Here is a 23,919-nt window from a genome sequence, read left to right as displayed (position 1 = left end):
TGGTTCGGGTTTCGAGAAGAACATACCACTTCCCACCAGCTCCTACGGGTGGTAGAACCGGCGATGAGAGCACTGGAAACAAGGGAATACCTTGGAGCAGTGTTCCTCGACGTCTTCGGAGCGTTTGAGTTGGTTTATCAAGACGGTCTCGAGTCCAAACTTTTTGAACACGGGATGGCGCGCCAACTCCACGAGGACTCCGGGATCCTGCAGCTCCGAGATAGGATCTGCGCCATCGCCAGGAAGTTCTACGAGAAAGCGGGCCACTCCTGCAATCAGCTCATACGAGGACTGGGGCAACAACAACACCACAGGCTAACCACGCGTTGGCCTGACCTGCTGAGGGATTAAGTTTTACTAATCCCCCAATAGGACGTCAGCGTCGGCGTCAGCGAACCTGACACTTCCCCTGAAGATGGCAAGTAACAAACTTGCTGAAACGTTGCCAGAGAACAACGCGTTGACTCGGCTGTCAACCCGAGAAGATTTTATCTTCGAGATTCGCAGAGAAAGCCTACACTCTCATATGAGGTACACTCATGTTCAGAAAAAAAACAGAACATGTTGAACGACTAGACAAAGGACGTTCATATTCACAGGACATGCACATCTGTATAATTTCTGCAGAAACAATTAGCATTTCAGTCACCTCGGTTCAGCATGTGCTCTGTCGCCTAGTGCGCACAGGGTCCGCTATGGACCCTGATAACTTGTTCCGTGCATGGTGGCATCGACGCATATTTGGCGCGAATGGCGTCCTGTGGTAGAGCCATACATAATGCGGTCAACTGGTTCCAGAGTTCATCTGTAGTGATTGGCATTGAAACTGTTGTTTCGCCATATACCACACATTTTGATTGGTGATAAGGCTGCTATTCTGGTGAGCCAGGGCAAAAAGCTGACATCTTGTGACACCATGAAGGTACATGTTCGTGCAGCAACATCTGGTCTTGCATTCTAAAATATCGCGTCTGGGGTATTGTGCAGAAAGGGTATGCCTACGAGTCGCATGAGGTTATTCACGTAGGTCACACTGGTCACAGTGACGTGGACACGCACCAACTGTGGATAGCACATCACACCGTAAGTCCTTGAGCTGGCGCTGTATGTCTTGTGCAAATTCAGTCACTCTGATGCCGCTCTTCCCGTCTACGGCGAACCAAAATGCTCCCATCATTTTCAAACAAACAGAACCTGGATTCGTCCGAAATCAGTATCTAATGCCATACCTGTCTCCAGTGACGTCGTTCCATACACCATTGCCGTTTATCATGTTTCTACACATTCGTCAAAAGTAGACAGAGAAGTGTACGAAGCGCACGTAACACATACCAACACAGTCCATAAATACGCAAAAACATAATTAAATAAAATTACACACAAACAGTGATCTAATTTAAAAATAATGTTGTAGGTAAAAGACAAAGTAGTGGAAAGGAAACCACATAACATATTTGAAGTAAAAAAAAAAAAAAAAAAAAAAAAAAAAAAACAGTACAGTGGTGTGCGTAAAAATGTGTTGCGAAAAACATAAGGAATGCATAGTTCTGCAAAACATCCAAAAATTAGAACTAAATTATCAGTGTCTAACGCAGAGAAACAACGATGTGCTAGGAGACTGCATTTCCCGATGTAAGAGAGGAATCAACCGAAAGTCACCGGAGGTACAAATCAATTTATTCTTGACGAACTGTTTTCCGATCTAAAAGCAAATCAAAATGTAAATAACTTAATTACAGACCACTGATGATGCTTTACCTCAATAAAGGGAAACGCGTCTGGTGAAAAAAAATCGTATTTTTGTAGTTGCAACGACAGAACAAAAATATCCTCAAGAATTGTAAAGCAACTACGAACACTATGGCCACACAAATGAAGACTTTCACTTTCTTAGTCTTGAGAGGGAAGGAACGACCTGTTCTCCTCTTCGTTACCAATACCGCTTTCTGCAGCCTCGTTGCTAAACTGGGAAACGCATATTAATACCACGGGGGTATCTTGCAACTGTGATGGATTAATGCTTGCATGTCAGCGCTGACTTCTACAGTGGTCATTCTGATGCTAAACCCATTATAAGGCGACTGTTTCACTACGTGATATAACAAAAATTATTTACGTTCGAGGTTCTTGATGTACACTTCGCTGTAATGGATCACGTTCGACTCCATTTCGATATCAATAAAATGTCACGCTGATCAGTTCAGACTGTATCCAGTGAGGTTTTTAAAACTTTGCCTTTTCGCTAGATTTGACATCTATTGCCTATCTCTCATTCTCTAAATATGCACAATTGCAACAGAAGAGACTTAATATCTTTTGCAGGACCTGCTCTTCACAGATGGATTCTCAGAGTCAGGACACGGGGCACTCCGAAAAAGAAGTCAGTAATTCTATTTCCAACAACAGCACTTCCCTGGGTCACCTTGATATGCAGGGAAAGGAAAACTGCACTGCAGCCAAGCTTGAGGAATTAGAGAAAAGACAGGAAACCCAACGTTGCAGCAAGGATCAGATTTCTGGCACTAATAAACGCCATCAAGAGGAAGAGCAACCGCAGCATGATACACAAGCAGAGGTGCTGAATAGCTCCGTAGCAGAAGCGCGTGCTGTTGAATCCAGTACCGCCGTGAAGGTAATTACTGCTGATTACTCACTACTGTATACGTAAAACTGACCTTGGTAATCATTATTTCCGTATACATGTAAGATTTCGAATATTTTTTCACTTTTGGAGCGGAATAATTGCATCATTATCACATACGTTATTTTCGGTACTGCCACTTAAGATTATTTCTTTTTGATTGATTTGATGTGTCTGAAATCGCTTATATGAACATAATTGTACAACAAAAACTGCCCAACTGAATATCACAAAAAGGTAAATGAGGTGAAATTTAATAAATGAACGACAATCTCAAATTAAACAGTTAAGGTCGTATCTAATGAGATGAAACATCTCCAAACCAACAATGTGTCAACAGAACAATAAAACACAGTTATTTATATAAACACAACTACTTTTCTACCCAATAACGCACAACCGTCATCACCTACTACTCTTAACGAACAACAGCTGTTCCTGATAACGAGGTCAAGCCTTCTTCATTATAAGCTAACTCATGAAGATCACTAGAAATTTGAGAAGCCACATTAGCATCGTGTCGGAATTCCGTTGCCCTGTTCCCCCAAGACCAGAGAGACAAATAAAAGAATACAAATACAGCGGTTGTAATTTCAGAAAATAATATTTAAATTTTATACAGGAATAAGTGACAAATATACAAACTCATGATAAAAGTTGACATTTTCAATTGGTTTCCAGCTACCCATAATACGTAATCTAGCGCATGAAGTTCAGTTGAGAGCAAAAATTAAAAGGCTGCCAGTTATAGTGTAAGGATTGGAACACTCATCAGTGTTTTCTAATGAATATTTATTTTTGTCTTCGTATCGATCTTCAAATCCCGAAATTCTAAATATTATTCAGATTCACCCTACTTACTACGATGATAATCCCAGAGAGATATCACGAATATTGTTAAAACTGCTTGTGCATGTCGTAGTACTTTGTAAACAATTGTGAATAAGATGCAGACTGTTACTAGGAATTGGTAAGAATTCTTCTATAAATGTAACGGTACGTACTTAGATAATTTCAATGGTGAGTTTCTTTTTTCCAAAGTTTTAATTTTTCATCTGCTGTGTATTTGATACAGACAACCATATACAATCAATATGGACCGTTTCTAAAATTTACATTCATTATTTCCTTGCCAAATGTGAGCCCCTATTCACCAGCACCAAGAGTCCTGGGATAATTGTTCTGAAAACAATTTCGATTAGCGAAGTATAAACGACACAGGTTCACGACTGCCCAAAATCTCTCCGTTGGCTTGAGTGTACCGCATAGAACGTAAACGCTCTCTCACATCGGAGAATCTGCTTTGTATCACCTCGTGAATATAGGAACTTTTTTTTTTATATTCGGGTCCACAACCTCCATGCATTGTCTAAAAATGAAAACCATTTATTCCGCTATTGGCTATTCATATAGCCAATGTACTACAACATTTATTATACTTTACTAGTCAATTTCGGAACATGGAAATTTTCAGAGAAATGTATGCTCGTGGCCCCTCTGGTTGTTCTCGTATAGATATATAAAGTCATATAAAGTCATATTACTTTTTCTACGAAAAAAAGTCGTTTCAGAAGTTACGCGATTTTGTGGAGAAAATGGTTCTGTTCTCTAGAAAATTCTATGCTCCATTTCTCTACAATATGGACGCTGTAAAATTTAGTTGTATTTTATGGTATACCCACAATTGTGAATCGATTGGAAAATAGCACGAATGGGGCCACGTTGCTTTGTCACAGTTCCTAGATGTGTGAAGTCTGAGCAGGCCTGAATGACAGCAACATACTTTGTTAGATTTTGGAACATACGTTGCAGCAGGTAGTGGGTTTTGTGCTGCAGGCGCTGCCAGTAGCGATCGTGCTGCAGCAACCAACTGCGCTGCCACGGCGAAAGCCACTGCCACCGATTCTGCCACGTCCACCACCACCGCCCACGCCTCCCACACCAGCAGTGGCAGCGCCGGCACAGGAGCCGTCACCTTCTCCACAGCTCATCATTACCCTACAGTCCACGTGGGCAATTGACCCTCGACGCATTCAGATGCAAAAGTAAGTACTTAATTTCTTTACGTTCACAAAATAAATATTTAACACATATACGAGACATTACGGATATTACTTACCACCATGAAACGTGATGATGCTGTTAGTTCTACTATATACACTGCCGGAAAAAGAATTAGTACACCTGGAAAGACGACGTCGATTTTGATCCGATTACGGCATACGCCACCTGGGGGATAGTAACTGCACTTGTAATGATTTGAAAATTCTCTGTCAACACATACCGTAGCGTAGTGGCATAGCTACCAGAGTGCCATCTGTGTCTGCCTTTTAATAGGGAATGCTCACAGCCAGAAGGGTCAGTGTGGTGCAAATACGTGAAGCAAGTACGCAACCATATTACGGAAACGCAAAAGTGCTTCCTACGGCCATCTGAGCGAGTTTGAATGGGTCAAACTGTGGTCTTCCAAGTGGTGGGGTGCTCTCCTCACTTAACTTCTGAGGTCATCAGTCCCCTAGAACTTAGAACTACTTAAACCTAACTAACCTAAGGACACCACACACATCCATGCCCGAGACAGGATTCGAACCTGCGACTGTAGCGGTCGCGCAGTTCCAGACTGTAGCGCCTAGAACCGCTCGGCCACTCTGGCCAGGCGTCAATTGTGCAACGATGCTGGTATCAGTGGTCACGTGAACAGTCTCACACCCGTAGACAAGATTCTGGACGACCACGCAGTGCAGACGCCCACCAAGATCATTGTATTTTAAGGTCAGCAATGGCAGATCGTACAGCTACCACAGCACAGATAAGAGGGCTTGTGAGACTAGACATGTCAACATGAACTGTCGCGAACCGGTTACAAGCAGTGGGGATATGTGCAATGACACCTATAGCCCGATGCATCGATGTGCACGGCTCGACTGTTGCCGTCAGAGCATTACTCGGAAGTTGGAATTCCGCTCCATGGTCTTCAGCGATGAAACCAGATTGTTCCTGCACGCAAGTGATGGTTGTTTGTGCGTGGACGTAGACCTGCTGAGCGGAGTTTCGTAAAGTCCATTTTTCCAAGACACGCTGATACCGCCACGGGCCTTATGGACTGGGGTGCGGTAAGCTACAGCTCTCGTTCACTTTTGGTGTTTCTCGAGTGGATGCTAACCAGCGGTCGGTACGTGCAGAATGTTGTTAGACCTGTTCCTTCACCGTTCTGGCAAAATGAGGATGTTACAGCAGGATAATGCCCACCCACACACACCCACTGAAACTCAACATGCTCTGCAAGACGTGCAGAACCTACCCTGGCCAGCACGATCTCCGAACTTGTCTCCGATCGATCACGAGTAGGATATGATGAGACGAGAAGTGACTCGTGCCGCTCGTAAACCAACAACTCTTACAGAACTACGTGAACAGGTCGAATAGACATGGGACGACCTATCCTTGGACAGCAGTCACTATCTATACGATTATCTGGTGCCCACAGTCCACACCTACATTGCTGCCCGTGGAGGCTACACCACATACAAATATTGTTTTTTTTTCGGATCGGTACCTGGTACATCAGAACTGATGGTGCTATTGGTCTGTAAATGTAAACATATCATGTACTCCATATGCATTGAGGCAACAATAAACCTTGAGTGGATTGCGAACATATAAAAGCGTGAAATGATTCCTTTTTTCCGGAGGTGTATATTCAACCTCCAGTGCGAAACATTTTTCCCATGGATGGATTACTTACCGGAGAACATGGCTGTAGAAGTCTGCATTTTCACTGTTCAGGAAGAGATTCCACATCGAAAATTGCTTCTCCGTTATCCTAGCAATGCCTGCGACGTAATAGTTCCTAAACCGAAGGACAGAGGAAGAAGTCATTAGATGCTATGTCACGAGAATACGGGGGAGTGAAACAAAATTTAATGCACCAGAGAAGCAGCATGTGCATCTGTATCCTCTGCAAAACGAGCTGGGACCTTTTCACGTAGCTAAACATCCCTGCGGACATCTGCCAGCGACGCTTCTTCTTGGTAGCTTCATAAGCTAGTTAGAATATTACGGTAGTATAGTACTGTGAAAGTTCCCCCGTAGCACCGTAATCTCTTAGCATGACACCATAGTTGTTCCAAAAAGCACTCAGCATAATCTTAGTCGCTGATGGATGGGTCTTCACGTGTTTTCGGCCGTGATGAATGCAAGAGTTTCCACTGCTTACCTTGCTCCTTTATCTCTGTGGCATAATGATGCAGAAGGTACTTGTCCACTCCATGGTGATTAGGCGACTAAATAAGGCATCTTGATTGACGTGACACAGTTGCAACATTTACCCAGGTTCGGTGGGATTTTTGAGTCTGTGTGAAAACTTGTAGTACTCAGCTATCGGTGACCTTTGCAGTATTTAACATGTCGTACAAAATGGTTCCTGTAATCTCTTTGCGGTACAGTCGTTTGACTGTACAAAATGGTTTGCGTACCACATGTGGCTAGTTGAGAAATCGGCGCTGTATGGGAATCAATCAAGGCGTAAATTGTTACCACAATGTTCAAAAGATTAGGAAACGTATTATTAAAGATGAGGCAGTCCTTAACGCTTGTAAACTTAATATAAGCAACACATCAAAAGTATTACCATACTCATTTGAATCTGAAGAAACCTTTGTCACATACATCATACTGTGACCCTTACTCAAAATTAAATATCTATATGAACAAGAGAATTAGAGACAATATGTGGTTCTTAAATTTCTATGAGAATTCTAAAAATAATTGCTGTCGAAAATGTTTTCCCACGATCTACTTCTACATCTACATCCACATGATTACTCTCCAGTTCACTGTTATGTGTCTGAAAGAGGGTTCATCGAAGCACTTCCAAGCTATTTCTCTACCATTCCACTCTCGAAGAGCGCACGGGAAAAACGAACACTTAACATCTTTCTATGCGACTTCTGATTTCTGTTAATTCATTATGATGATCATTTCTCCCTAAGAAGGTTGGAGTCAACAACATACACTCCTGGAAATGGAAAAAAGAAAACATTGACACCGGTGTGTCAGACCCACCATACTTGCTCCGGACACTGCGAGAGGGCTGTACAAGCAATGATCACACGCACGGCACAGCGGACACACCAGGAACCGCGGTGTTGGCCGTCGAATGGCGCTAGCTGCGCAGCATTTGTGCACCGCCGCCGTCAGTGTCAGCCAGTTTGCCGTGGCATACGGAGCTCCATCGCAGTCTTTAACACTGGTAGCATGCCGCGACAGCGTGGACGTGAACCGTATGTGCAGTTGACGGACTCTGAGCGAGGGCGTATAGTGGGCATGCGGGAGGCCGGGTGGACGTACCGCCGAATTGCTCAACACGTGGGGCGTGAGGTCTCCACAGTACATCGATGTTGTCGCCAGTGGTCGGCGGAAGGTGCACGTGCCCGTCGACCTGGGACCGGACCGCAGCGACGCACGGATGCACGCCAAGACCGTAGGATCCTACGCAGTGCCGTAGGGGACCGCACCGCCACTTCCCAGCAAATTAGGGACACTGTTGCTCCTGGGGTATCGGCGAGGACCATTCGCAACCGTCTCCATGAAGCTGGGCTACGGTCCCGCACACCGTTAGGCCGTCTTCCGCTCACGCCCCAACATCGTGCAGCCCGCCTCCAGTGGTGTCGCGACAGGCGTGAATGGAGGGACGAATGGAGACGTGTCGTCTTCAGCGATGAGAGTCGCTTCTGCCTTGGTGCCAATGATGGTCGTATGCGTGTTTGGCGCCGTGCAGGTGAGCGCCACAATCAGGACTGCATACGACCGAGGCACACAGGGCCAACACCCGGCATCATGGTGTGGGGAGCGATCTCCTACACTGGCCGTACACCACTGGTGATCGTCGAGGGGACACTGAATAGTGCACGGTACATCCAAACCGTCATGGAACCCATCGTTCTACCATTCCTAGACCGGCAAGGGAACTTGCTGTTCCAACAGGACAATGCACGTCCGCATGTATCCCGTGCCACCCAACGTGCTCTAGAAGGTGTAAGTCAACTACCCTGGCCAGCAAGATCTCCGGATCTGTCCCCCATTGAGCATGTTTGGGACTGGATGAAGCATCGTCTCACGCGGTCTGCACGTCCAGCACGAACGCTGGTCCAACTGAGGCACCAGGTGGAAATGGCATGGCAAGCCGTTCCACAGGACTACATCCAGCATCTCTACGATCGTCTCCATGGGAGAATAGCAGCCTGCATTGCTGCGAAAGGTGGATATACACTGTACTAGTGCCGACATTGTGCATGCTCTGTTGCCTGTGTCTATGTGCCTGTGGTTCTGTCAGTGTGATCATGTGATGTATCTGACCCCAGGAATGTGTCAATAAAGTTTCCCCTTCCTGGGACAATGAATTCACGGTGTTCTTATTTCAATTTCCAGGAGTGTATTTTCACATTTGGGGCAGTAAGCTGGTGACTGAAATTCAGGACAAGATACTACCGCAACAAAAATTGCCGTTGTTTTAATGATTGCATCCCAATTCACGTATGACATCCGTGGCATTCTCCCCCTATTTCGCGATGATACAAAACGAACTGCCCTTATGTGAAATTTTTCGATGTCCTTCGTCACTTCTATCTGAAGCGGAATCCCACACCGCGCAGCAATACTCCATAAGAGGGCGGACAAGTGTGGTGCAGGCAGTATATTTAGTAGATCTGTTGAATTTTGGCAATAAATCGCAGTCTTTGGTCCGCTTTCCCCCACAACAGTATTTATGTGATCGTTCCAATTTAAGATGTTCGTAATTGTAATCCCTAAGTACTGAACTGAATTCACAGCGTTTAGATTAGTGTGGTTTATCGTGTAACTGAAATTTAGATGATTATTCTTAGTGCTCATTTACACGAATTCACGCTTGCCGGCCGCGGTGGTCTAGCGGTTCTGGCGCTGCAGTCCGGAACCGCGGGACTGCTACGGTCGCAGGTTCGAATCCTGCCTCGGGCATGGGTGTGTGTGATGTCCTTAGGTTAGTTAGGTTTAAGTAGTTCTAGGTTCTAGGGGACTTATGACCTAAGATGTTGAGTCCCATAGTGCTCAGAGCCATTTGAACCATTTTTTACACGAATTCACATTTTTCATGATTTACAGTCAACTGCCCCTTTTCGCACCGTACAGTTATATTATCTAATAATTTTGCAGTTGAGTTTGACCATATGACAACTTTACTATACGGTAAACGACGACATCATCTGCATACTGTCTAGGAAGCTGCTCAGAACGTCTCCTACATCGTTCATACAGAAGAGGAACAGCAGAGGAACTACAAGCCTTCCTTGAGAATGCCAAATATTATTTATGCTTTACTCGACGACTTTCCGTCAGTTACTACGAACCGTGATCTTTCTGAAAGGGAATAACGAATCCATTCAGACAACTGAGACGATAGTTCGCAGGCACGAAATTCAATTAGATTTCGCTTGAGAGGAACGGTGTCAAAAGCTGTCTGGGAATCTAATAATATGGCATGAAGTTGGCGTTCCCTGTCCATAGCACTCATTACTTCGTGAGAATAAAGAACTAGTTGTGTTTTACAAGAACGATATGTTCTGATTCCATGTTGGCTATTTGTCAAGAAATCGTGTTCTTCGAAGTCAATCATAATATTCGAACACAGTATATTTACCAAAATCCTACTGGAAATCGATGTCGGTGTTATGGGTGTGTAATTGAACGAATTACTCCTATTTCCTTTCTTCAACATTTGTGTGACTTGCGCAACTTTTCAGTCTTCAGGCCCGGATCATTCGACAAGCGAGCTGGTGTATTTGATTGCTAACTGTGTAGCTATTCAGTCAGCATACTCCGAAGGGAACCGATGGTATACGACCAGGAGCGGAGGCGTCGCCTTGCTAAACGTCGTTCCTGTGGCGGGTGGTTTTGTATGAAGCGGTTATTGAAGTAACCAGTTTTTAAAAAAGGTGGTTAGTATCTGCAAGGGCTCTATGGAAAATGACTGTACAATTTCTGTTATCTGACTGGGATTCGAACTCTTCATCTTCTGCCTTTGTTTTCTAACCATGAATATACGTTAAATCTCGACTGTTTGTTCAACAGCAGCGAGATGTGCTCATGACTGACTAAACAGAACGTTACGAAAGATTTTGTGCTGACTGGGAGTCCAACTCAGCACATATGCCCACGAGGTCATGTTAACTGTCAAATTTATTTTCCAGGACTGGCTTGCTTGAAGTCATAATGATTTTATTGGAAACTCTCTGTTGACTGGGAGTCGAACCCAGCACATATTTTCGTTGCTAACTACAAACGGAAAGCCGTTTCCATGTAATTGTGTTTCACCAGAAGCTAAGAGTGGAGTGTTGGAATTTGAAATTATGTGATGAAAACTTTTAATCTGAAATGACATGATGAAAAATTCACTCTCTGCATGGGAGTTGAAACCAGCGTCTATCGTGATTGGTGACAATACACGAAGAGGCGTTAGACATAAAAATTACTTATTACCGGTAGTTCTATTTGTACATGTTAAGGCTTGGAATGAAATGATTAATACTTCCGTGCTGAACCAAGTTTCGAATCCTGATACATCCTTTCGTGGAAACCTAGAGGAGCTTGCCATTTTTGGGAAAAGAACGAAATGGTGGAGCTGTGTCGTCCTAAGGGGGCCAGGGCCAAATAGCGGCAACTGGGAGATATGAGTTAGAATTGTAGTCCAACACAAAAATATTCTACATCTCAATTCCAGATCAAATAAGAGTCGTTACACGATCAATCGGTTCATAAAATAAAATAAAATAAAATGTCTGGTGTAAGGAAGGTTACTGACGACAGAGTTTCTGCTTGCCACGACTTCCGCCTCTATGTGCCCCAAACTAAATTGGCTCTGCGCCAGCCGGTAACGAATGGATATCGTGTTTAACGCGGATTCTGAACTACGGCGCAACCTGTCGCCCTGTGTTACCAGAGAGGAAGAAGATCGGATCGTACGCGTTAAAAGTGGGTGCCTGATGTGGGAATCGAACCTATTCCTTGCCCCAATTAGATTTCAGCCAAACCACCAGAACATTTATACACACGTATGTAACACACATAATTTGAGTTGTAACTGAAGGTGCGCGACACTGTATAAGCGGTCTGAGTCTCGGAAGTGGAGTACAGACTGTCCAGTATATTCATTTTCTGGATATGTTTCAAGTTGGTTCGACCGTATCGACTTTCAACAGCTGCCTTTGTCACGTAATGTGTATTTTCGATACGATGAATACCTCCACAAAACCCAAAATTCAATGGTATTTGTGGTGTACTGATATAACCGCTAAAACCAGTGTATATGTCGTTTTAATTGCAAATCGCTGCCAGTCAATTTCTGACACTATGATTAAAAAGAGATTATCCACACTTAATTTCTGACACTATGATTAAAAAGAGCTTATAAATTAGACACGTAAAGAGAAACTCGGTCTGTATTAACTGGTTAATTATCAGCAGTCTTCTGACATGGCTATTATTCTTCAAATCTCATGTCAGCAGGATGTGATGACGCTTCTTGCCATCATAGTTCCGATTAGAAGCCATTTGGAAATTTTAACACGTTCAAAAATTTCTTATTTCGAGATAAGCCAAAATCATTTGATGAAGACGTTACTTGTCAACAGAAAAGGCGCTACATTACCTTATTTACTTCCAACATATTAGCGAGGACAAGTGTAAAACGCTAAAACTTAATATCAATGCCAGTTGAAACCCCCAGAGCATGTTACTGTCTTCCGTTAAATGTTATGGTCATTGTTTCCAGATGACTTGCTCAAAGTTACCTATTTCAAGTAGCTTAAGGAAGAAAATGCAGTAAAATATCAACTGCTTTCGTTTCAATAAACGAAAATTGTAGCATTCTAATTGGTCCGGGTTCACATTTTCGCGGAAATTTAGTACCAGCGTCAATAATACAGAATAATAAAATATCGTTTGTAAACGTGACGTGCGACTCAGCGATTGTACAATTAGTATTCAGTCAGATTTGGCGAAGACTGTCTGAAGTGCTCTTTATCACCTAACAACACGTAGTTGATTTACTGGGCTCTACAGCTACACGGTAGCAGCAGTTTTATGTGAAATGCTTGCGGAGTGCAGATTTTTATAGTGCCGTGGCTTCTATACCTGCATATGCCTGACATAAACTGGCCTTGCATCAATTCAAGGGCCAGGTTGTGCGCTACATCATACTGACACAAGAGTGTGCTCGTGCTTCCGACATTATTAGTCGTTCTCTTGATATTGGAATCACTGAAATAAAATCACATATTCTCCCAACGTTGAAGGTTTCGTTTCTTTCCTCCTTCCCTTCTACGAGATTTCTTTGTTAGTCAGTTAAATCCCTATCTGCAAGGGACATGTGGTAAAATGCTGCCAGTAACCAATTTGCAATACGCTGGTTAGTACTGTTAAAATGAAACTTCCTGGCAGATTAAAACTGTGTGCCCGACCGAGACTCGAACTCGGGACCTTTGCCTTTCGCGGGCAAGTGCTCTACTGGCAGAAGTAAGGCTGTGAGACCGGGCGTGAGTCGTGCTTCGGTAGCTCAGTGGATGCCGGCACGGTAGCTCAGCGTGTTCGGTCAGAGAGCCGGTTGGCCTCTGTAATAAAAAACTGAGTGGAAGGATCAACCACCGAACTTGAACAGGATGTCTTGCGGCGTCCGCAACGACCAGACACAACGAAAAAAAAAAAAAAGTGGTAGAGCACTTGCCCGCGAAAGGCAAAGGTCCCGAGTTCGAGTCTCGGTCGGGCACACAGTTTTAATCTGCCAGGAAGTTTCATATGAGCGCACACTCCGCTGCAGAGTGAAAATCTCATTCTGGAGACTGTTAAAATGATTTCTTTTAACGTTCGGTGTAGGTGAAGGTATTTAGTTTCTTCTAAAACGTCTTAAGGAACAACGGTCATACATTTCCTGTATAAGAAAAGTTCATTGACCAGATAGGAAGAGGTTCGAAAACAAAGTACGCACGGTATGACTCAGGTCGGTCTTACCGTCTGATAGCACTGAGTAAGTATTTAGCCTAAGAAATATCACCATCTGTGTATCAATAGCTGTACGAATAATTCAGTTAAATCGTGTTTAACACTTAAGAGTACAGAACTGCTAAAAATCCAAAGTAGTTATCAATAGGAGGCAGAAGTCATACTCAAACGGAAACGTATTTATATGGTGTCAATTGGTTGAGACTGTTCATCCTTGCCTTCTTCCAGCGAGCATTGGAAATTACATACACAAATGTATACTGTCAATATTTCGAGGAAAGAATTGCCGTAGTTCTCCTAAACTAATAATTCATTCAACGAAATAGAATTTATAGAAACAGCAGGACTCAAACCCATTACCTACAGAATAGAAATTACCGTTTATACCATTACATGATTCTAGCAATCGTCGACAGCGATGTTACTGCATTGTATCATATTAACCGTGATGGCACAGCTTCTTTAATTACATACAACAGCCATGGAGACATAACATGAATCACTATTAAAATCTAAATTGCACTTCTAAAGTATGCTACTTCGATAGCTTTCGAAACAGTACAGTATTTGACATAAACATCAAGTCGCCGGGCAATATCCGCAGTGACTAAGACATAAGCAGTCCGTTAAGTGACAAACATCACACGGTGTTAGATGCGGAAGTTGCTGGAGGAAATGTTATCGTGTATTAGACCCGTCCAATGTCGTGTCTACTAGTGGTCCTGCGGTAGTCGATGCTAATGTGCGCGTTGTAGTTCCCTCGTAATACTGCATTTCGCCTGTGTACTAAAATTATATGTCTAGCATAAGAAAAAATCACAAGTTCACATACTAGCACGCCAAAAATGGAAAGCTAGTGCAAAAGTATTTTCGCAACAGAGGTCCAGCCTAGGTGTTCACCTCTGAACCCCTTCGTGCTCGTGAGCCCGCGGCCCAACGCTATGGTCGCAGGCACTGACTACGGTCACCGGCACCGAGGCCGACCACGTGATCACTGCGTGTCGTAGCAGCAGCAACAGAAACAGCAACAGCGTATGCTACTGCTCTCGTTTTGGGTAGTAAAATACTATTCATAGCTACAGTGTGAGTTTCCATGAAAAAAGAGTATGATATGCCGAGTGAAAGTACCGCAGTACGTCTTTGACGGAAATACAGACAGGTCATCTGACTTTGTGCTGCATGAACGAAGTTAGATGACCATAAGCCGAATGAAAGTGACGCCATACAGATTCTACTGGATTTTATAGAGATGATTTTTTGGAGATTCCGAGTGTGGGAGGGTGTGAGAACCTAATAACTGCTAAGGCATGTGTCATAAAGCTTTGACAAAGGGTAGACAAAGTTAGGCATGTAACAACTGTTCGTGTAGTATACGACGTGAGAATATTTGTTGCATATAATTAATCACCATGGTTAAAATGTACCAGAAAATGTAAGTGAAATGCACTCATCAAATTTGCTTACGAAGAAAGTATGTGGAATGAAAGAAAAAAGTTAACTATTTGATTTCATCGTTGTTGGGAAATAATCCATGTGGGCATAACAGTTTTCGGCCTCTAGAGCCATCTTCACATTTGTACTAGTTGTGTCCAATGCAATAAGTATCATTTGTCGCCGTGATGGCCCCCATAACATAAAGAGAAAGTAACTGCAAAACCAGCTTACCCAAACTTTTGATGTGCGCATCAGGTGTCATGTGCAGGGGAAAAAAAAAAAAAAAAAAAACATGGTTTAAGTGGCTCTGAGCACTATGGGTCTCAACTTCTGAGGTCATCAGTCCCCTAGAACTTAGAACTACTTAAACCTAAGTAACCTAAGGACATCACACACATCCATGCCCGAGGCAGGATTCGAACCTGCGACCGTAGCGGTCACGCGGTTCCAGACTGTAGCGCCTAGAACCGCACGGCCACTTCGGCCGGCGTGCAGGCAACACATCGGGACTCTCGCCATAATGTGTAAACATGGTGGTGGAAATAGAGCTATAAGGAAACATGATAAACAAATTATTTAATGTCACACAGCAAGAAAATTTTTATTCAGAATGGAAACGTATCTCGTTAGATGCAAATGCAAAAATAAGGATATGAACAATCGTGCAATTGTCCTATTAAATACGTTTTTCACCTGCACATTTATCACAGACAGTTGTTAGTCAGTGTGTTTATTGAAGGTAAAAATCCTCTGGTTTGTTAAGTCGTGTCAAATTTCATCTACGTGATCATCGTTTCGAACTCTCTGCTGGTATCCTCTTCGAGATCTCGTGGTGTCCACGGTTACTGAAAACAGAGTGATTATTGCTTCCATAACTTTTGTCTGGGATTATGACTCCTTAAATGATGAACAAAATAAAAATCATTGTCATTAATGAATCCTTTAAGTCCTTTCATAGCCTTTCTTGTGAAGCAACTCAATATTTCCTTGGGAGACCCTCACGCTGACTTATGCAAGGTATTGAAACGGGGATGTAGGATGGCATATGATGCAGATCTTTAATTATGGTCTTCTGTTACCATTTCGTTACTGAATTTCTTTCGGGCGATTTGTAAATAGAATAAAAAAAGGAAGAAAGTGTCTTGAAAACTGCAGTGTTTCCCAGTATGATACAAAGCGACGTCTCAAGCCTCCGTCTCATAAAAGGTCGAGCGCATTACCTCTAACCCAACAAGAAGCCACTGCAGCTTGCCTTCCCGCATTACTTCCGTGGTGCTTGAGGTAGAACGATCGGAACGTGGAAGAAGAGAACAATCGTGACATAGGCGCCGAACATCAATCCTGGGTTCAAATTACGAATTTTCGTTACTCAGTGTCACGTCTTTGTGGAATCATTCAGAATATTTCATCAACTTGAAAAGAGAGGATGGAGTGAATGTAGAGAGATGGTTTAGCACATACCCGGAAGTAAGTGGAAAATCATAGCGCTGCCCAACTTTCCCTGCAAATTTGTCAGTTCCAATCTACGCGAGTCTCCGTGTTCAGACTGCTGGAGTGGCTCTGAGAGTCCCGTGCACTGGGGAGTAGGCATAATCCAGCGTTAAAATTAATTTGATAGATCCTCACCCACCGAGGGAGTGCAAAGTAACTGCACGACTTTCCAGCTGAGTTTTATACCCATTTTATTAACTAGGAATATAGTACAAACTGTAGGCAGAACTATACTTCTCGACCGCCATTGAAACCTATACAGCAAATTAAGAGTAGGAGAGTTTTTAGATAGGCCTCCAATGCAGTAATGGCTGCAACTGTTTTCTTCTGGTTTAAGTTCACGACAAATTCACATTTTCTTTCAATAGATGTCTTTTAGCTTTTCGACTACTTATTCTCAGTTATTTCCAACGGCCTTGACGCAGTGGTGACACCGTTTCTCGTCAGATCACCGAAGTCGAGCGCTGTCAGGCTTGGCTAATGCTTCGATGGGTGACCGTCCGGGTCTGACGAGAGCTGTTGGAAGCCGCTCGTACTCAGCCCTTGTGAGATCAATTGAGGAGCTTCGTAATTGCTGAGTAGCGGCTTCGGTTACGAAAACTGATAACGGCCAGGAGAGCGGTGTGCTGACCACATGTCCCTCCATATCCTCATCCAGGGACGCCTGTCGGCTGAGGATGACACGGCGGTTGGTCGGAACGGTTGGGCCTTCCAAGATCTGTTCGGATGGAGTTATTATCCTCAGTTATTATGTCTGAAAGCCGTCATTCGGATATATCACAATATTAATATGGGAAGAACTGGGCTATAATAACAAACATTTTAATATGTGATGATTAGAAAATGCTGGCAAGAATAATTTACAGAAGAGTGGATACATATATAGAAGTCGAGCTCGGGAAAGATCAGTTTGGGTTCTGGAGAAACGTAGGAACACGCGTCGTTACAGTGACCCGGGGAGTTACCTTAGAAGATAAAGAATTGCAAATCTACGTCCACAGTGTTTGCACACTTAGAGAAAGCTTTTGACCATGTTGACTGGAGTTCATTCTTTGAAATTCTGAAGCTAGCAGGGGTAAATTACAGGAAATGAAGACTTGTCTAAAACTCGCACAGAAACCGGATTGCGGTTTTAAGAACCAAGGGGCATGAGATAGAAGCAGTAGTTCAGAAGGCAGCGAAACAGCGGTACAGGCTCTTCCCGATGTTATTCAATCTGTAAATTGAGGAAGCAGTTAAAAAAAAAGCTAGGAGAAATTTTGTAAGGAAATTAAAGTTCACCTAGAATAAATGAATACGATGAGGTTTGCCGATGATATTCTAATTCTGGCTGAGACGGCAAAGGAGTTGGAACAATATTCGAACGGTATGAACAGTGTCTGCTGAAGAGGTTATAAGATGATCGTCAACAACAATAAATTAAGGCTTTGGAATGTAGTCGAATAAAATCAGGTTATACTGTGGTAGTTACTAATGGAAGTAAGACAGTAAAACTATTAGATGAGTTTTGCTATTTGGTCCGGAAAGTAACGGACGATGACTGAAGGAGAGAGTATATAAAATGCAGACAGGTAATGGCGATAGCGCGTTTCTGAGAAAGAAAAATTTGTTAACGTGGTATATAAATTTATATGGTAGAAATTCTTTTCTGAATGTATTTGTCTGGAGTGTAGCCCTGTATGGAAGTGAACCTAGTGCGATAAACAGTTAAGACAGCGGAGAACAGGAGCTTTTGAAATCTGGTGCTACAGAAGGATATTCAAAATTAAATGAGTAGACCGAATAATCAATGACTAAGTACTGTATCGATCTGAGGGATCAAGGAACAGTTCGAAATGAAACAACTATTTGATCACTGGAGCTTTTAGAAAGCAATTAAATGAATATTTGATACCACTGAAATTGTCAAACGAAAGGTTTCCTCTATTGATAGCTATAGAAACGATGTTACTCTGTGGAGTACAGCATCTCAACACTCGACTTCGTTATCGACGTCAGTGTATTAACATCAGCTTCTTCACTGCCGATGCTCTTTAGTCTCTCAGGTCTCATGCACATTGACGAAATGCGTTACATCTACATCTGCATGACAACTCTGTATTTGAAACTTAAGTGTCTGGCAGAGGGTTCATCGAACCACATTCCCACTATTTCTCTACCGTACCACTCTCGAAAAGCGCCAGAGAAAAAGGAATATCTCAATCTTCTTCGTACGAGCTGTGATTTCTCTTATTTTTTTACTGTGAACATTTCTCCCTGGGTAGGTGGGCATCGTCAAAATAGTTTCAAATTCGCAGGAGGAAGTTGGCGAGTGAAATGTTTTAAGATCCCACCGCAATGAAAAGCGCCTTTGCTTCAATTACTTTCATTACAACTCGCATAAAATATCCCGCACACTTTCTGCCTTATTTCACGATAATACAAAACGAGTTGCCCTTATTTGGACTTTTTCTACGTCCTGAGTTTATACATTTAGGTAAAGATCCCATATCGTGCAGTAATATTCTAGAAGAGGACACATGCGTAGTTGTAGGCAGTATCTTCAGTAGACCTGTGGAATCTTCTGCGTGTTCTGCCAATGAAACGAAACTTTCCTTCGCCTTCTACATCACATTACCTGTGTGATCGTTCCAGTTTACGTTGTTCGTAATTGTAATTCCCAGGGATATACAGGGTGTTTTTTTCGAACATGTACTAACTCTAGGGATTGATCAGTGAGAGGATACCGAAGAATAAAGGTCTAATGAACTTATGTTCGGAAATGCATGATTTCCATGCTAAAGAGCATTTATTCAAATTTACTTTGTTACAGAGACTGCGCTGTAGTACACATGCAGCCACAGTTACAGTATGCACGCTTTACTTCTAGAGGGTGATAATGTTTCTCATACGTCATGCCCTTGCGCCCTCTCCTGCCACAGTAATTGGTAATGTTGTGTCCGATTCACTTCTTTTGCTGACTCACCTTGTAGTGGATGTGGTACAGCGTTGTACACAATGATTCCGTATTCGAATCGAGAACGTGCCGACATGGTGTTTACTTAAGAAAGGCAAAGTGCAACGGGCGGCGAGCAGCAACGACAACAACCACAGCATTCAGTGTTTGCAACGGTGTTTCGCCGTTTGAGATAGGGTAGTTTCAAGAAGCAGGTAATCATGAAGGACGTTTCCGAGATGTTAGGACACCAGACTTGGAGGAAAATGTGATTAACACTGTGGAAGGCAACCGCCGTGTATGTACCAGGCTGTTGGCCCGCCATTACCGGGTGAGCCCGGCGATCGTGTGGAACATTCTCCATCAATATTGTTACTACGCTTATCACTTACAGCGAGTGCAGGGCTATAGACAGACTTTCCACATCGGGAGCAGCTTTGTCTCTGGGTTTTTTAATCATGCAACCACGATTCCGGGATTTGTGTCATCCATCACAGATGGTGTGGAGTGATATCTTCACTCGGAGTGGTATCTTCAACTTTCATAACAGTCATCTGTGGGATAGTATGCAGAACCCCCATGTTATGGCAAGAGCGAATCATCAACATCGGCGCAGCCGGAATTTGTGGGCGAAGATAATTAGTGACCGTATTTTGGGACCAGTCTTCCTTCCACGTCGCCTAACAGGCTGGAACTATCGACTTTTCTTGCGGGTGACTTTGCCTCCCTTGCTGGAAGAAATACCATTGATGATTCGAATGATTGTATCGCTGCTACATGATGGTGCTGCAGCCCACATCGCTGTTAACGTCCGGACGCATCTCAATCCTCTCTTCCCTGGTCTATGAATCGAACGAGGGGGTTCAGTTGCGTGGCGTGCTCGTTCACCGGATCTCAACCCTTACTATTTCTGGTTGTGGGGCCATCTCAAAAGTATCGCGTATGCAGAGTCCACTGCAGATGTGGAGACATTGGAGCAGCGTATTAACGCTGCTTTTGACACTGTTCGGATGCAGCCTGGCCGATGTGAATGTGTGAGACAGAACATCCTACGGCGCGTGCAATAGACTTTTTTTGTTCCGTATCCTCTCATCATTCAATACCGAAAGCTTTTAAAGGGTGGAAAAAATCATCCTGTATACTGAGATGACAAAAGTCGTGGGAGAGCGATATGTGCATATGAAGATGGCGGTAGGATCGCGTACGCAACATAAAATAGCAGTGGATTGGTAGAGTTGTCATTTGTACTAAGGCGATTCATCTGAAAAGATTGACGACGTAGTTATGGCCACACGACAGGAACCAACAGGCTCTAAAATCGGAATGGTAGTTGGAGCTAGACGCGTGGGATATTACATTTCGGAAATCGTTAGGGAATCAATATTCCGAAATCCACAGTGCCAAGAGTGCGCCGAGAGTACCACATTTCAGGCATTGCCGCTCACCACGGACAACGCAGTGGCCGACAGCCTTCTCTTAACGAACAAGAGCAGCAATGTTTGCGCCAAGTTGTCAGTGTTAACAGACACGCAACACTTCGTGAAATAACCTCAGAAATCAATGTGGGACGAACCTATCCTTTAGGACAAGGCGGCGAAATGTGGCGTTAATGGGCTATGGCAGTAGGCGATCGATGCGAGTGCCTTTGCTAACAGTACGACATCGCTTGCAGCGCCTCTCCTGGGCTCGTGGTCATAACAATTGACCCTAGACGACTGGAAAACTATGGTCTGGTCAGATGAATCCCAATTTCAGATGGTAAGAGGTGATGGTAGAGTTCGTGTATGATGCAGACCCCACGAAGCAATGGACCTAGTTTGTCAACAACGCACTTTGCAAGCTGGTGATGGCTCCACAACCGTGTGAGCTGTGTTTACATCTAATGGACTGTATCCGCTGTTCCAACTGAACCGATCATTGACTGGAAATGGTTATGTAGGGCTACCTGGAGACAATTTGCAGCCATTCATGGACTTTATGTTCCCAAACAACGACGTCATGACAATGCGCCATGTCACCTGGCCACAATTGTTGGCTATTAGTTTTAAGAACATTCTGGATCGTTCGAGTGAATGATTTGGCCACCCAGATCACCCGACATGAATCACGTCGAATATTTATGGGATATAATCGAAAGGTCAATTCGTGCACAAAATCCTGCACTGGCAACACTTCCGCAGTTGTGGAAGGCTACAGAGGCAGCTTGGCTCCACATTTCCGCAATGGACTTCTAACGACTTGTTGAATCTATGCCACGTTGAGTTGCTGCATTACGCCGTGAAAAAGGAGGTCCAACACGATATTAGGAGGTATCTCACGACTTTTGTCATCTCAGTGTAGTTGAATTGACATCGTTTAGATTTTTGTGATTTATCACGTAGCCGAAATTTAACAGATTCCTTACAATACTCATGTGGATGACCGCATGCCTCTCATTATGTAGAGTCAACTATCAGTTTTCGTGCCACAAACTGTGAACTTTCTGAGACAAAATCACGAATCTAGTCGCACAACCATGACGACACTCCATGGGCAGGCAATTTGATTAGAAATAATTTATGGGAAATGGTATCAAAAGGCTTCTGGATATATAGTAATGTGAAACCAATTTGAAATTCCCTGTCGATATAACATATTACTTCGTATGAGTAAGGAGCTAGTTGCGTTTCACAAGAATTATACTTTCTGAATCTGTACTATGTGTCAATATATCGTTTTCTTCGACGTAATTCAGAATGTTCGAACAAACGACGACAAGCAGACGAGTCGGGTAGCGTCATAGCCAAAATACACTTCTGCAAAATGCGTGCCTCCTCTATTCCGATGGACAGTCAAACGAACGCTGCTTAAAGCATTTCCGATGGTGAAATGAATTGTCTCTCGGTATCTTCCGACGTTTCTTGGACTGACAGGAATTTGTCGCTAACCGCAGTAAATGAAGAAGAGATTGGCGCGTAGCTTGTAAAAAAAAAATGTTCAAATGGCTCTGAGCACTATGGGACTTAACATCTGAGGTCATTAGTCCCCTAGAACTTAGAACTACTTAAACCTAACTAACCTAAGGACATTACACACATCCATGCCCGAGGCAAGATTCGAACCTGCGACCGTAGTGGTCACGCGGTTCCAGACAGTAGCGCCTAGAACCGCTCGGCCACCCCGGCCGGCGTAGCTTGTCCATTAGACTTCTGTCATCTCTTTCATTGGACACATGGCGTCGAATATGCGCACATTAAGCTCTTGGTTCCTTAAATAATGATTACCGTAGCGGTTAACATGCAGCTAAACATAGTTTAGGGGCTCTGCGGTACTTTCACTCGCTGTATCATAGTCTTTTCCTACGTAAACGTACACCGCAACTATGAATAGTATTACACTAGTCTAAACGAGAGCTGTAGCTCACGCCGTTGTAGTTGCTGCGACTGGCTGGGGACTGGTGGCCGTAGCCACCCCATGTGCCCGCTGTCTTTGGGACAGACTCAGGACGACTACACCGTTCTGAAGTGAATACCCTGACACGAACTTTGCCAGGGAAATATTTTTGGGGCGTGCTAAAATGTGAAATTATGTTTGTGCTCCGGTAGGCATATAACTTTAGTACGTATACAGAACGTAGTATAGAAAGTGGACCTCAACGCACTTCATAGCGCGTTTATCACAAGGCCACCAACAGACACGGCATTGGATGACTGTAGCAGATCAGCGAAAACTAAGCAGTTAAATTTCTTTTACACTATGTAAAGATTCGGAACAACGAACACACATTTCACATTTACCAAAAAACCGACAACAGGTACAATAATTCACCCGACTTTAATTCACCCAATCTGCCACAAACAAAAAGCACATACATAAGCTGATGAGCCAGTATATTATGACAACCTGTTCAATAGCGTGCTGTTCCACTTTCCAAACACAGTACAACAGAGATTCTGCTTGGTATAGATTCTGCACGTCCTTGACAGAATTTCAGAAGTATGTAGCACCCACTGTTTACGCTCATGTCGCTCAATTTCTCGCAAATTGCGGGATGGTGGTTTACGGGCACACAGCTGTTGCCCGATATGAGTTGCAGTGGGTACATATCAGGAACATTTTCTGGCCAAGACATCAATGTGATTTCACTGTGATGCCCTTCAAACCACTGTAGCACTACTCTGACCTTGCAACACTTACAGTTATCCTGCTGGAAGATGTCAGCGCCGTAGGGGAAGACTTCAAGATGAAGCGATGAAGGTGGTCTGCAATAATGTTCACTAGTTCACTGTTATCATGATGCCTTCGATTACCATCACAGATCCCATGGAAGCTCAAGTCAATGGTCCTCATAGCATAAATCTGCCCTCACCGCCCTGCATGTGTGGCGTGGTGCATGTTTAGTCCAGCC

The sequence above is a fragment of the Schistocerca cancellata genome, chromosome 4 (genome assembly GCF_023864275.1).
Source record: "Schistocerca cancellata isolate TAMUIC-IGC-003103 chromosome 4, iqSchCanc2.1, whole genome shotgun sequence".
NCBI lineage: Eukaryota > Metazoa > Arthropoda > Insecta > Orthoptera > Acrididae > Schistocerca > Schistocerca cancellata.
This window is presented reverse-complemented; position numbering follows the sequence as displayed.